Raw genomic sequence first — 15,794 nt, 5'->3', positions numbered from 1 at the left:
ATTTGCGGTTAAATAAATTAATAGGAGTGAGATGTGATTGTTAGTTGGTGGGTCTGTGAGTTCATGCCAGTCTTTAGAGGGGTGATTGGATAGGCTAGAGGAGATTAGATCTTGTTAGCTTGCAGGGATATGACTTCAGAGAAGGAGAGCATGTGGGCCATGAAATGAGGTGTGAGCAATTGTAGAAATACAACAACAGAAAATAGGGCAGACAAGGTTAGTGGATAAATATAATTATTAGTTTTATTATTGTTATCACCATTGATACTGCTGCTACTTCTACTACTACTACTACTACTAATAATAATAATAATACAAATTATAATTTTAAGGTGCATTTTATACCTTACATCTAGGCTCTTGTTAGAGTGATTTAGTATAGTTGGATGAGTTGGGGCAACTCTTACATATCCTCTGTGGCTACAAAACAACTGGAATAAAGCCTTCACTCACAAAATCATCGTGCTCAAGAGTCGTACATTTCCCATTTTTTGCCACTCTACCTGTTGGCCACCCTCACGTTAACCTTGAGAGTATTTGCTGTATACTTATCTCACAGGGTGAGGGGAATTCATTCATCCTTCGGGGCAAGAAAAACAGTTTTCACTAGCAAAGAGCCAATTCTTCCTTTACACTTTAAAGATTCCTCAGAATGCATTACAAAAGAAGTCGAAGGTACTATTAGTTAATAAGAAAGGAGATGTATTGTTTGTCAGATAGGTAACGTGCCTCTTATGGGGGATTCCTATGGATGGAGACCTCATATGGTTCTCAATTATATCTGAAGATTGTACATGAGTGAATGAATGACATGTGCAAAGTGCCTCTAGGTGCTTCACGTGATTGTTGTGCCTGCTTACTGTATTTGAGAATTAGATTGGACCCTTCCCACACTCCCTGTGGGAACTAAATCTAGAGCATCACCTTGAACAATGAAATGTATTTGCTGTAATTAATACTTTGAGGTTTTGAGCAGTGCCCCCCCCTGAAAAGTCCCTGGAGGCCCCCGCCCCTGGACCCAGTTGGGGCCCCCTGGGGCTCGGCACCCCCCACCCCCCACCCACCTCTGCACCGCGGGGCTGTGCAGGGCTTTGTTACGCTGCTGGTTTTGAGCGTTTTACCAAGTTGCACATTAGTTGTATTTCTGAAGATCGTTAGCAAAAATATCGTTTGACAGAAATATTGTGTTATAAATATCGATTGCAGAAATATTGTCAAATGCTATGTATATTTTATATTACAGACCATATTATGGTTGCAAAAGTCTGGTACAATAGCTGCATTTTATTGGCTTTTCTTCCCCCGGTCCACGGTCTTTATTTATATTAATCCACAACTTTAGTTATAATTAATATCTCACACATAACTCCAACCTCTCAGATGATGAGATCATGTGTCATTTAGTGATCATACTTTGATTTTAAATTGCTGGTGATTTTGAAAGGAATGTTTTAAGACCCTGATGATTATCATTGGTTTGTATAAACTAACAAGAGGGTGGTAGGTTACAACAAATGGCATGAAAAGTGGCCTTGTTGCTCTGGGAGGATGAGTGCCCAAATGGTCACATTTTGCATGAAAATGCAAAAACACCTACCAAAGTTAGATTGAAGTCTGGTCATGTAACAACAGGGGACTGCTAATCGAAGATCATTTTCGGTATTCGTAGAAATCATATTCAAATTAGTGCAGTGTTCAACAGGAGAAAACACATAGGTTAAACACATTTTGAAAGTATGAACATAAACGGTAACAGTGTAATCAGTGGAAGTCACATTAACGATCTTGCATTGTACATTTCAGTTCTCTTTGCCCTTTTCCTGCTATGATGGACTACTTGCCTCTATACTAGTATGAGATCTCCAGTGGGCACCACTACAGGCACAGCAGTAACACCAGCAGGCTTGCACCAGAAAGTGCAGGCAGATGAGACGTCTGGCCTTCTCCTCTTATGCACCACAGATCAGGAACTTCATTCCCACAGAGGTCGACAGGGTGCATACACCCTTCACTTCAGTAAGGATCTGAAGAACCTGGGGCCATATTTACTATTGTATGAATTTGCGACTTCCTAATTGCGACTTTAACGACTTGCAATTAGGAAGTGACAAAATGCAATGTACAACAGTGTCTGAGACACTCTTTGAGATTCCCAAATGGGTTGCAAGGGACCTGTCTCATTAACATTCATGAGGCAGGTCACAATTTGCGACCCATTGGGAATGGCTGGCATTCACAGGGATGGTGGCCTGCTTGGGTCAGCAGACCAACATGTCTGTGACTGCTCTTTAAATAAAGCATGTTTTTACAATGAAGCCCATTTTCCTTAAGGCAAAATGGAATGCATTTCAAACAAAAAAATGAAATGTTTTTGAAGAGCCTGCTCTGAAAAAATGTTGGTGCCCCCATTCACAAAGGGGCAGGGGTCCTTTAGGGAATTCCTTACCTCCAATTTGACATTGGTGGTTATCTGTGAATGTTTTGCAACCACATTCAAGTCGCAAAACATTCATATGTGGCCCTGCGTGTCGCTATAGGGAAGGGATGCCCTTTACACACCTTTCCTAAACCAAATCACAAACCATATTTTGCAAGTCGGTAATAGGCTACTGACTTGCAAAATAGGGTTGACACATGTCAGAAGGCCATTTAGCAGTCACAAATGGCCCAATTTGCCATTTACCATCACTAAATTATTTTGTACATGTGGCCCTTATTCCTTGTGAAATCCTTCCGAAAACACTGGGCTGGTTCTGAATCCTCCCTTCTGCAACTAGAGTTCCCCAGTTCCCATAATCTACCTGTAAATCCTTTTCCTCACAAGTGTACCTAGCCATTTCCCTTCCAGGGGTGTCACTTTCAATAATACAGTAGGATCTGTGTCAGAACCGGCTTTAGCACTGGTGGCACCCTGTGCAAGAGTCTTTTTTGGCGCCCCCTCCCTAGTCCGTGACCACTTCCTCAGATTAACTCACTACCACCCAACAAATGTTGCCCTCATCTTTCCATAGCTCCCCTTTCACATACATTCATTTGTTTTAAAGAGCGTGTAAAGACTGGCTTTACTAATCCACTCAGCTATCCACATAAAACATAGTTCTGTTCTTTGCAGCAGGCATATTAACCCTCTGCGCTACTTTATATCCAGTCAAAATTGCCACTGCACAAAACTCTGATCTCTTTCTGTAGCAGGAACATTAATCACAAGAGTTATCTTGGCTTTTTTTTGCTTCCTGAAGGATGGATGCACAAGGAACCTTTCAGCAGGTGCTTTTAAATCGCAAGTTCCGTAAGTTATTGCTAAACATAGCGCTCCCCTGAGGTCAGCACCAGGTGCGGCCGCACCGGTCGCACCACCCTAAAGCTGGCCATGATCTGTGGTACCGGGGCCAGAGGTGTAAGGTGCCCAGTGCACTCAAATGATAACTGTGTTTTATTGTTCAACGTGCCGCCAGTTTATGTTGTCTGCGCCAGGGGCCATTGTGCAGCTATCCTTGGTACACCACCTCAAACACCTCTCCACTGCTTTGCAGCAAGATCTGCTTATCTGTAAATACCCCCAAATACTTACATTAGTCCCAACTGCAGACACTAAAAAACACAATTAAAATGGCACCAAATACAAACGGTTTAGCAAGACAGGGATGGAATGAAGAAAGGTCCATTACTATTGGTTGAATCAGATGCATCGCATAGAAAAGGTAAGGGAAAGCTACTTATCTTCCTAACGCAAAAGGAACTAACCTAAGCAACAACTCTCGGTTATCTAAACAAATGGAATATCTTGGTCAGAATAGCGTGAACTCCAAAACCATCTGTTATTTTACTGAAGGCAGTTTTTCTTTCACACCTCCCAGCAGAGATAAACCAGTGAACAGGTCTGTTTAAAAGAAGAGCAAACATGCAGAGAACACACAGAGCACAATTCTCTACGTACCACAGGCCAAGGCACAAACCAAAACACAAACGATGTTTCGCAGACCTAGAGTGGAATTTACAGCTTTCAAAACAGTGACGCACTTTAATTTGATCTAGTACCCGATATACGTGTTGGGCTCAGTTTGTTCGCTAACTTATTTACGCTCTTCTACCTTCATTTGTGAAGCGACTGATGTACTTATCAGTGATACTGGAAAATACTCATTCGCCGACAATCGAAAAAACGGTGCCTAATTCATTGCGATATGGTATGAATGGCTGTGAATGCAGGGGTTGAGACCTGAAAGGTAAGGCAAAATTTACATCCTTGATTTGCGTTCAGTGAATGCTGACATTTTGTAAAGCCTTAATGGACACCACTGATTACATCATAAACCAGGGCCACTGGACTTATGTGAGAGACGCGGGCCTAATTATGTGTCAGGGTTGAGTAAATATGCTGCAAGAACAGGCACATTATGCAGCATGATGAGGCACACTTAGTAACAGGATTACTTCATAATCATGTCTTTTTTAAGGCTGAGCCTACTAGTGCATGTGCTAGCTCATGCGTTTCGCTTGCGAGGCTCTGTTGTATACAGGTTAGGGCTTAGAGCCCGCCTGTTGCGTACCATGTGTTGGCTTGTGTGGGGCTCTGTTTTACAGCACCGTAATTTGTCACTGCATGCCTGGCATCATTTCCTTTCCTATGTGTGGAGCACTGATTGACTCAACTTAATCAGTGCCTGTCCACTGCTACAGACGTGATTGAGGTACTATTTTGTTCTTTTTAACTTTTATTGCCTTGCAAACAGAAGACTTGTCTGGCAAAAACAGGCCCAGCAGGACAAACAAAATTGCAAAGTTTTATTCTTTATAGCTAACTTTTTTTGCCAAGTCGTCTTTTCTCACTTTGCACTCATGTTTTCTTTTGTTTTTGCTCGTGGGCGATGTTCTCAAAATATGATGGTCTTGTTCTAAATATTGCAAAGTGACTTTTTTTAATGATGTGTAATTTCTGAAATGATGCTTTTACACATAATCCTGCAGCACACTCCAATCCAATCCACCCACTACAATCCTCTTTGCTATACTCCACCCAAATCCACCTCACCCCTATCAGTCCACCCCAATTCAATCCAAACCACTCACCCCAATCCAATCCACCCCACTCCAACCCACCCCAATCTAATCTGCCCCACTCCAGTTTCACCCACTCCAATCCAAAACAATCTGCACCACTCCAAAGCAATCTTCCCCAATCCAATCCAAAACAACCTGCTCCACTCCAATCCAAAACAATCTGCCCCACTGCATTCTACAGCACCCTAATCCAAAACAGTTTGCCACACCCCAATATGAACCACTCCAATCTGTCCTACTGCATTCCAAAACAATATGCCCCACTCCAATCCAAAACACTTTGCCCCACTCCAATCTGCCTCACTTTAATCCAAAACAATGTGTCCCACTCCAATCTGCCCCACTCCAATCACAGTCTGTCCCTCCTCTTAACCCCACTCCAATCTGTCCCACTCCAATCTGCCCTACTACAATCCCAAAAAATCTGTCCCACTCCAGTCTTCCCCACTCCAATCCAACGCAATACGTCCACTCCAATCCTCCCCACTCATCCCAATTCACCTCACCCCAATCCACGCACTCCCATCCAATCCACACAACTCCCATCCAATTTAATGTACCCCACACCAAGTGCACCCCACTCAAATCCAGTCCACCCTACTCCAATATAATCCACCCAATTCCAATCCACCCTAACACAATCTGTCCCACTCCAATCTGCCCCACTCCAATCCGAAACAATCTGCTCCATTCCAATCCATTTCAATCTGCCTCATTCAATTCAACTCCAATCTGCCTCACTTTAGTCCAAAACAATTTGCCCCTATCCAACCGGCCCCGCTCCACCCTGTCCCACTCCAATCCCAAAAAACCCACTCCAATCCAAAGCAATCTGCTCACAACCCAATTCGCCCCACTCCAATCCAACCCACCTCACCCCAATTTAATCCGCCCCACTCCATCCCAATTCACCCCACTCCAATCTACCACAATCCACCCCACTACAATCCAGTCCACAACAAACCTATCCAATCCCTCCCAGTCCAAACCAATCCACCTCCATCCAGCCCAGTCCAATCTACCCCACTCCATCCAACACACCTCACCCCAAATCCAATCCACTCCAATCCACCCCACTCCAGTACGATCCACCCCACCCCAATCCATCCCATCCCACTCCAATCCAACCAATCACACCACAATCCACCCTAATCCAATCCAACTCAATCTACCCACTCCAATTAAGTCCACTGCTACCCAATCCACCTCTCTCCAATCCAGTCCAACCACACCACCCTATTCCATCCCACTCCGAAACACTTCACTTTAATCCACCCCACTCCAGTCCACATCAATCCACCCTACTCTAGTCCAATCCACCCCACTCCAAACCACCTTAATCTACCCCACTCAAATTCAGTCCACTCCACACCAATTCAATCCACCCCATACAATCCAATACACCCCACTCCATTAATTATTTTTTTGCAGTTTCATATGGCGTTAACTCGACCCGAAGGTATTGGAGCACTTTACATGAGCAGTAGTTCCATTACACAAGGAAACAATCATTTTTTTTTAGGCACGGGAGATTAAGTGATTTGCCCAATATCACAGGATGTTGAGCCAACGCTGAGACTTGAACCTGGTTCCCCAGCTCCAAAGTCAGCAGTTCTGGCTGTTACACCACATCCTCTCTCCAATCCACCCCAATCCACCACAATCCAGTCCACTCCACCCCACCCCACTCCATCCCACCCCACCCCACCCCACTTCAATCCAATCCACCCAACCCCAATCCACCCACTCCTATTCAATCCACCCCAATCCAATCCACCACACTCAATCCAATCCACCCCACTCCACCCTGATCCAAACATACTAATCCACCCCACTCTAATCCACCCCACTCAATCAAATCCATCTCACTTGGTCCAATCCACCTCACTCCAATTGATCCAGTCCAAATTTACCCACCCTAATCCGATCCACCCAACTCCGGCGCACCCAATTATTGCCCACCCTACTCCAATCCAATTCACACCCAGCCAATCCAGTCCACCTCACCTCATTGCAATCCACCTCACTCCAATCCACCCCACCTCAATCCAACCCACACACTCCCATCCAATCCAATCCACCCCTCCAGTCCACCTCAATCCACCCCACCCCATTTCAATCCAGTCCACCCACTCCAATCCAACCCACTCCAATCCAAACCACTCCAATCCACCCTTCACTCTACTCCAATCCACCCCACCCCAGTTTATTCCAACACACTCCAATCCAATACATCCAGCCTAACCCACTCCACTCCAGTCCACCCAGTCCACTCTACACACCAATCCAATCCACTGCACTTCAATCCACCGCACTACAATCCACCCCACTACAATCCACCGCACCCCAGTTCAGTCCATCCCACTCCAATCCAATCCACCCACTCAGCCCAGCCCAATCCAATCCACCCCACCTCAATGCACTCCACCCAACTCCAATTCACCCTTCTCTAATCAACCAATTCAACCCAACACACCTCATTCCAATCCAATCCATCCCACCCAAATCCAAGCCATCCCACAGCAGCCCACCACACCAAAATCCAATCCACCCCACCCCAGTCCACACCACTTCAATCCAATTCACCTCACTCTATCACACCCTACTCCAATCCAACAAACTCACTACAATCAACCATACTCTATCCCAGTCCTATTCATCCCACCCCATCCAAGTTCAGCCCACCCCACCCCACTCCATTCAATCCAGCCGACCCCATTACAATCCACCCTACTCCAATCCACTCCAATCCACCTCACCCCAATACAATCCAGTCCACCCCACTCCAAACCAAGGCATGCCATTCCAATCCAATCCACACCAATCCAGTAAAATCCAGTGAATCCACTCCACCCACTCCAATCCAATCCATTCCACTTCAGTCCAATCTAATCCACCCCACCCTAGTCCAATCCACCCCACCCCACCCCAGCCCAGCCCTATCACTCCAATCCAAACCACTCACCCAATCCAATTTAATCCACCCCAATCCACTTCACCCCATTTCAACCACACCACTCCAGTCCAATCCATCCCACATCAATTTACCCCATTCCACTTAATCCATTCCACTTTACCCCAATCCAATGAATCCCACTCTACTCCAGTCCACTCTTCTACCTCAATCAATCCCAACCCACTCCACCCTTTTCCACCTCACTCCACTCTACAACGCCCTCTGCCACTGATCCACTGAACTCTACTCCCCTTTACTTAACTCTATGAAAAGAAATCCAATATACGACACTGCTCCCCACTCCACTCTGACACTCCATGCTGCTAACTTTTAGCCATGCTGAACAGCAACCACACTGATGTACAACATGGCAAAAACACATTGCGAAAACCAATAGCTCTTGTATAGGACAGTCCTTTTGGCATTGCCAATGCTTTTACTCTTGTTAACACTGCCTGGGCATTGGTTGCATCTCGTTAATACCAGTTTAACACCCAAATATAGCAATCGGATACATAAAGGTGAGCAGTCAACCTTTGTAAAGGGCCTTCTACTGCGTAGCAACACGTATTGCTGTGTCTTTAGTAACCTTTGAACAGTTTGAGCTAGAAACAATTGATGGATTATGTGGCAAAATGTGGCACATCCACAATTTTGCGAACAATGCCACTGCCACACAATTACATAATTCCCGTGGCCCTGAGTATACCTTTCATGCCTCCTGCACCAAATCCCAATCAGTCGCAAAAGGCATTTTGTGAGTTGAAAAGCAATTTGTGACTTCCAGTGTGTCCTTGGCACATTGCAATTTGCCTGTTTTTGTTTGCGGAGCCTCTGTTTTGGTGAATCACAGACTTGTGCTTAGTAAATCAGGCCCCTAGTGACCAGTCTGGATCCAACTTCCCTGCAGCCTTACCTCTCCCAAGCATGGTATGATGTCCCTGCACCTCCTAATGCTGCTAGCGTGGCTATGAAGCAGCTGCCAGAGCTTGCATTGGGCCGCATTGCCGGATAGACTCTCACAAGCTGCTTTGCAGTTACACACCTCGGCCAATGCAGCTAAATCCCCCCTCGGGTCTCTGTGTTAATACAAGCGTTTAATCCTCCGCTCTTAATATTTTAAGAAGCCAGGGGCTGAAAAAAGATTACACAGAGGAACCAGCGCGTATTAAATTAGTTCTTTATCTTCACATTCTGGAGTGAAAAAGACATAGGCACGAGCTCGAGCATATCTGTTCTTAGTACAAGGAAACAAGGTCCTGCACAACTGCCGTGTTTATCGCAGTTTCGTGAAGGGGGCTGGAGGGCCTGCGTCAAAGGATTTTCAGTCCAGGTGCAGGAACAGAAAATTTATATGGGACTTCTGAAAAATTAGGTCGTAAACTGGTGGTGCACATGAGGTAGAATTCATAACCAGCCGCCTGACGTCTATTAGTGACAGATGGAAGGGATTTTGGTGCAGGAAGACTTTCTTATATTAATGACCAAATTATGTCATAGTACTTTTCAGAATATCAGTACGTCTGCTGATGCGGATTTGGAGCCTTGTTCTGTAAAAAATATATCTTGCTGCCGCGTGGGCGCATGTGAGTGTTACTTCTTCGAGCAGTTCTGCTTTTATAGGACGCAACGCTTTGAATTCTGGGTCCCGAGGCCTAATTTTGTTATCGTAAATGCAAAACTAAAAAGCAAAAGAAGAGAATAAGCAGAATGTTTCATACACGATGGCACGTGGTCATTTGACAGTATGTATATAAGTGTGGGTTACAACTTGCTTGCTGCTTGGCTTAACCTGCACGACAAAAAACACTACTACTTAACTCAGATGCCTTTATAGGAATTCCATAATCAGTGGCTCAGTTTGTGCGCATGTGTATGTTTTTGGCAAAAAAATGAGGGGAAAAGTCTTATTTCTTGTTGTGTCTAGGGGATATTTTTGATCACTAAAACTGGCTGAAACTCCAGAGTCAGTTGGAGGTTGACCTCAGAAGAATGCATGTTCAATATGGCTGAAGTGAACAGATCTCCATTAAACCACGATTTGCAGCTCTCCTATTGAGTGTAGCTGTTAACCGAGAAGGTTTTATTAGTGCACTTGAAAAGCACGCCTCCTCGGACGTCAAATAAAGGTTGCCAGGGATACCGCTGCCTTCACTTTGGTAACCGTGTCACTGCCCTGCTACACATGGCCGCAGAGGTCATGAAGGCAGTGGCTGAAAAAAAAACACATATTCCGAGCTCTTGCAGTCTTGTTGACGTTCTATAGTTTGCAAACTTCCACTAGCATCCTGACACTACAAAGGAGCCTGTTGGGGACTTTTAAGGGTGGAACAAGAAGTCAAAGGATTTTTAGTCCAAGTCTATGACATCATGGGTAGCTGGATGGGGGGTGGGGGCAAAGGGAGCATGATATCACGTCTGCCATGCCTGCATTTTTGGTGAATGCCTGCATCCCTTTGATATAGGGCTCCCTGGCCCTAAAACCACCATCGCCCTTTTGAAATGTGTACATTCTCAAATCACCTAAAGGCTCATGATGCATGCTATTGACAACATGATCCTTTTTTCTAACCTATGGTGGGACGTTCAGGCATAGCCTTATTGATTCCGACACAGTCTTGCTAACACTTTCACGATTTTCAGCCAGGCCTCCTTGAGGGAAACCCCATGCAGTTGTTGTTTCGGTATGATGTTGAGCCTGTCCCTGACCACCGCCTGGCACACTGTTTGTGTCCTGGGGGGAAATACTTTCATCTGAAAATACCGCGAGACCACAGTGACTTAGCTTCATCCTTTGACGATTTGAACTGTCTGTATAAGAGATGGGACACTTAGAGGTAGGACAAGGGCGTTTTTTAGGTTTAATGCAGGGAGAGGCTGAATATGTGCTGTCTGGAGCCAGTGCCATCGTATTCAATGACTCCCTTCTTTTGAACCTAGACAGGAAAATTCACCATGAAAAACATGATGATGGGAATAACACTATACCTGAGCAGAACTTTACAAACTGTAATAAGAGCTCAAGGAAAGAAAACAGCCATGGCAAGGCCTATAGGTCTGTCCTTGAATATGCTTTCAATACATAGCATTGAAGGGCCCGGTTCACAGGGGTGAAGTGTATATTTTAAATTAGCAAGGTAGAGGATTTCAAAATAAACATATCTATAAGTAGTATTTCATTCTATTTTTTAAAAGGCTTTAACATCCAGTAAGATAGCTTTGTTAATCAAATGTGACATTTTTGCAGTTTTTACAGCCTGAGGGTCATTTTAATCGAGAATGTTTATTTCCAGGTTAGATAGGTGACTAGGGAAGTCAAAAGATGAACTGCAGTATGTGAAGCAGATGAAGGTTAGTTGGTTCAGAGAAGAGAACTGGGGCATATCTAACAGCTGAGTAAAGGAGTCAAAATTATAATGAGGGTGACTCACAACAAGACTGCTATCAGGTGCATTATTTAATAACCTAAGAGGAAAAGGACTTTTTTAAATGAAGAAACATTTGAAGTTGTCATTTATTATGAAGTGTGTGGAAAGTAGGACGCAAGGGAGTCAATAAAGCATTTCACCACGTGCACACCGAATCCCTCTGCAAGGTTCTGAAGGCAGCCCATCGCATCAGCCACAGCACAGGAGCTACCCACCCAGTCTAACAATGTCACCTCTGAATGATGTCACCTGACATAGACACACTCAGTCAGAAAAGTAACGCGAAGATCACTCAGCCAGACTTGGGGTGAAAATGGCTGCCAGTGCACTGCATATTTGTAGATGGTGGCATTAGAAACCCAAGAAAGAAGTAAACAGTGCAGTACTAATACATTTAGGTCCTCATTGCGAGTTTGGCTGAGAGGATTACCCCATCACAAACGTGATGGATACGCCATCCTCCATATTACAAGTTCCATTGTATCCTATGGAACTTGAAATATGGCGGACGGGATATCTGTCACGTTTTTGAAGGAGGGATCCACTCCACCCAACTCGTAATGAGGCCCTTAGTTTCCTTATGTTTGTCACATACACCCACTCGCTGACACTCGTTTGCACATGCATGCATGTACAACATTCACAACTCTCAGTCAGATGCTCTACTACCCTAGTGACTAAGTTGTGCCGGATAAAAGAAAATGTGTCAAAGAAAAATAAATGAAAGTACTATGAAAAGGGTTGTAGAACAGCTAAGTGGGGTGCTACACAAAAAAATGTAATTGAAATAACATATGGATCCCAGGACCACGTTTGACCATAAGAGTCTGTTCAGTAAGTCTCGTGGAAGAATTGTAATTTAATATCTATTTTATGAAAATGGACTCTCGGTTGAATCACACTTCAATTCAACTGCGTCCAGCATTGTTATTAAAAGAAACACACATTTGTGTGTGTGAAGTTCCAGAGTAAGACACCTATCACTATTCTGGGTGTGCTACTGCACCTTGATTTCCCCAATTATAGTAACTTCATGTGTAGTGACACACATAGGGCCTCAGTACAAACCACCAACCTCGTGGTGGCGGTCAGGACCTCCGCTGCCGTGGCGGTCCTACCGCCACATTAAAACCTCACCACCAGGATCCATGTTCCAGATGGCCTGGTGGTGGCGGAGATTGCAATCGACCAGGGCGGCGCTGCATGCATCGCCACCCTGTTGATTACGATCTCGTTCTCCGCCAGCCTTTTCATGGTGGTTTTACTTCCAGGAAAAGGATGGTGGAGAACAGATGCAGGGGGCCACAAAGGGCCCCAGCACTACCCATGCACATGACATAGGCAGTGCAGGGGTCCCCCTGCCCAGCACCATCGCAGTGTTCACTGTCTGATGCGAAGACAGTGGACATTGCGAAGGTGCTGGTGCACCCTACATCGGCAGCATTGCCGCCGGCTCGATTATGAGCCGGAGACAATGCTGCCGCCTGTTTCCCACTAGGATGACAGGAAGAAACTGAGGCTTCCACCCGAAAGCTTAGCAGGAAACACCTCATAGGTCCGGCGGGGTGGTCGCCACTATGGCGGCGGTCACCCTGTTGGGAGTTTGGTGGATGGGCTTTCCCATCTGCCAAACTCGAAATGAGGCCCATAGTGTCACTCATCAGCCCTTCTCAGTGTAGATCCAAGATAAACAACATGTGTTAAAAGCTAATTAGACCAGACACAGTTATCTTATGTGCACTCACCAAAGACAGAATAAAACATTTGAGAGTGAAACAAGGAAAAAATAAACATACGTGTTGTTGCTTGCAGCATTGTAATAAACCAAATAAATAAAATTAAACCAAACAATTCACAAAAGAAAGTTAAATAATGCAGATGAGCTGAACTGTCACGCACACCCACACACACAAACACACACACATACACACAAGTCCTAATGAATCTTGCTTCTGCACAAGTGTCTGCGTGCATATGCAAAGATTTTTCTTTTGCAATCATTCTTTCATTGGCATTGTACCTTGAGTCTGGTGTAGGTGCATATGATGCCGTGTTCTGCATGTTCATTTTGCAGCGCATTGCTCCTAGTAACAGACATGAGTTTTGTTTACCTGTGCAGTTTTCCTGGCATGACTGTTAGAGCAATAGAAGGTAAAGAAAGACTATATGGTGTCTAAATGGTGACACTGTTTTGCATGTGAACATTTTTATTGTGTTCTAGTTTGTAGAAGCTAATCGTTGCTGATAATTCAGAGAACATTTAACTGGACTGGACTGTGACTGGTTTTGTTTATACACGAGTCGCAGAAACTGAAATAAGTAGTCTACAAGAGAATAATTTGGAGGCCTTCGGTAGTGACTGCTTTCATTTATATGTAACACGAGCCACTCAAAATGTAATGACCAGTGAAAAAGGTAATGGAATTACTAGCTTCAAAATATTAATGCATATGATTTGAGCTTATTTGCGCGTGATGGCTCAGCTATAGGGGACTCATTTATTGCCAACGTGTCTCTCCCCACTGATAAAGTACAGCCATCAACACACTGGAGTGCCAATCATACCAGTCAATAACCAGAAAAACTGTCCGAGGAGGTAGCAACTGACAGAGCGCCTCCCCAATTGGGGGGGCGCGGCGCTTCGGACCCGGGGGCACCGTGGCCCGAGCCCTGTTCGCTGGTCCTACGTTGCTGGCCTGGCACTCCTGCCCTCTCGCGAGGTGAGAGGGCGGAAGGGCAAAAATTAGGGGGAGGTCATGCGCGACACTTCCAGCCGCCTATGCCGCTACATCCATTGGGGGGTATTTAAGTGCCCCCTAGATCAGGCCTCGGCCTTTTTCATGGATGCGGCGTGGGCGGCACATCTGGGGTTCATCGTTACCCACCCTCCCATCCCTTTAGACATAAGTTTTAGGATAATGTGTGAGGTGGAATATTAGGCGTGAGAGGAGATAATAAATTTACCCTAAGCAACAGAGGGGTACCCAAGGCAGGGTACCCTGGATAACACCGAAGGTAGGATCCTGCAGTCCTGAATCAACCGGCGGATGTACACACCAGCTTGGGGGTTAGGGTGCCCAGATCGCTGGGGTGGGCACGGTGCTCCCGCTCCTGGCCGCCCCGTTGCACCCCCACGGCAGATTGGTGTTGGGGGGAGGGGCGGAACCCGGAGCACAAGGACAAGGGACGGTAAGGTGTTGGGAACCGCCCCCCCCCAAGGATACAGGTGAAGTACGGTTCACCTGTGTGGTCCAACGGTGTTCTGGACGCGGGTGGATCCTTGGTTGGGTCGTTATCATGATTGATTATGATAGGATTGAATTTTGACTACACAATGTTTTTATGATTTTAATTATTTTATGACAGGATTGAATTTTTACTACACGATATGTTTTATGATATATGATTTTCATATTTGACATTTGCAAATAAAATGATCCCAATTGTAGTCAAAATTCAATCCTGTCATAAAATAATTAAAATCATAAAAACATTGTGTAGTCAAAATTCAATCCTATCATAATCAATCATGATAACGACCCAACCAAGGATCCACCCGCGTCCAGAACACCGTTGGACCACACAGGTGAACCATACTTCACCTGTATCCTTGGGGGGGGGGGGCGGTTCCCAACACCTTACCGTCCCTTGTCCTTGTGCTCCGGGTTCCGCCCCTCCCCCCAACACCAATCTGCCGTGGGGGTGCAACGGGGCGGCCAGGAGCGGGAGCACCGTGCCCACCCCAGCGATCTGGGCACCCTAACCCCCAAGCTGGTGTGTACATCCGCCGGTTGATTCAGGACTGTAGGATCCTACCTTCGGTGTTATCCAGGGTACCCTGCCTTGGGTACCCCTCTGTTGCTTAGGGTAAATTTATTATCTCCTCTCACGCCTAATATTCCACCTCACACATTATCCTAAAACTTATGTCTAAAGGGATGGGAGGGTGGGTAACGATGAACCCCAGATGTGCCGCCCACGCCGCATCCATGAAAAAGGCCGAGGCCTGATCTAGGGGGCACTTAAATACCCCCCAATGGATGCAGCGGCATAGGCGGCCGGAAGTGTCGCGCGTGACCTCCCCCTAATTTTTGCCCTTCCGCCCTCTCACCTCGCGAGAGGGCAGGAGTGCCAGGCCAGCAACGTAGGACCAGCGAACAGGGCTCGGGCCACGGTGCCCCCGGGTCCTAAGCGCCGCGCCCCCCCAATTGGGGAGGCGCTCTGTCACACACAACTAACCACGCTATATAAATATTAGAGATTTGCCTCTACTTGAATCTGTTCTGCGCCTAGAAACATGCTTCCCAAATTCAAATGATAGAGTTGACAATTCCAAGATACTGAAACAT

The 15,794-nt window shown here is 45.7% G+C and overlaps 2 protein-coding genes across 3 annotated transcripts in view; one reads left to right on the top strand and one right to left on the bottom strand.

Moving 5' to 3' along the window:
* SMPD3 (sphingomyelin phosphodiesterase 3) overlaps positions 1-15,794 on the bottom strand; it is a 1,015,604-nt gene that overhangs the window by 925,405 nt on the left and 74,405 nt on the right. The window lies entirely within an intron of this gene.
* Positions 4,117-15,794, top strand: part of LOC138267955 (uncharacterized) — a 1,270,490-nt gene continuing 1,258,812 nt past the window's right edge. For both annotated transcript variants that reach the window (XM_069217240.1, XM_069217239.1), the window contains exon 1: positions 4,117-4,226. The gene's annotated coding sequence lies outside the window, so the exon portion shown is untranslated. The remainder of the gene's footprint in view (positions 4,227-15,794) is intronic.

This window comes from Pleurodeles waltl, chromosome 12 (genome assembly GCF_031143425.1).
Source record: "Pleurodeles waltl isolate 20211129_DDA chromosome 12, aPleWal1.hap1.20221129, whole genome shotgun sequence".
In the NCBI taxonomy this organism is placed as follows: domain Eukaryota; kingdom Metazoa; phylum Chordata; class Amphibia; order Caudata; family Salamandridae; genus Pleurodeles; species Pleurodeles waltl.
This window is presented reverse-complemented; position numbering and strand designations above follow the sequence as displayed.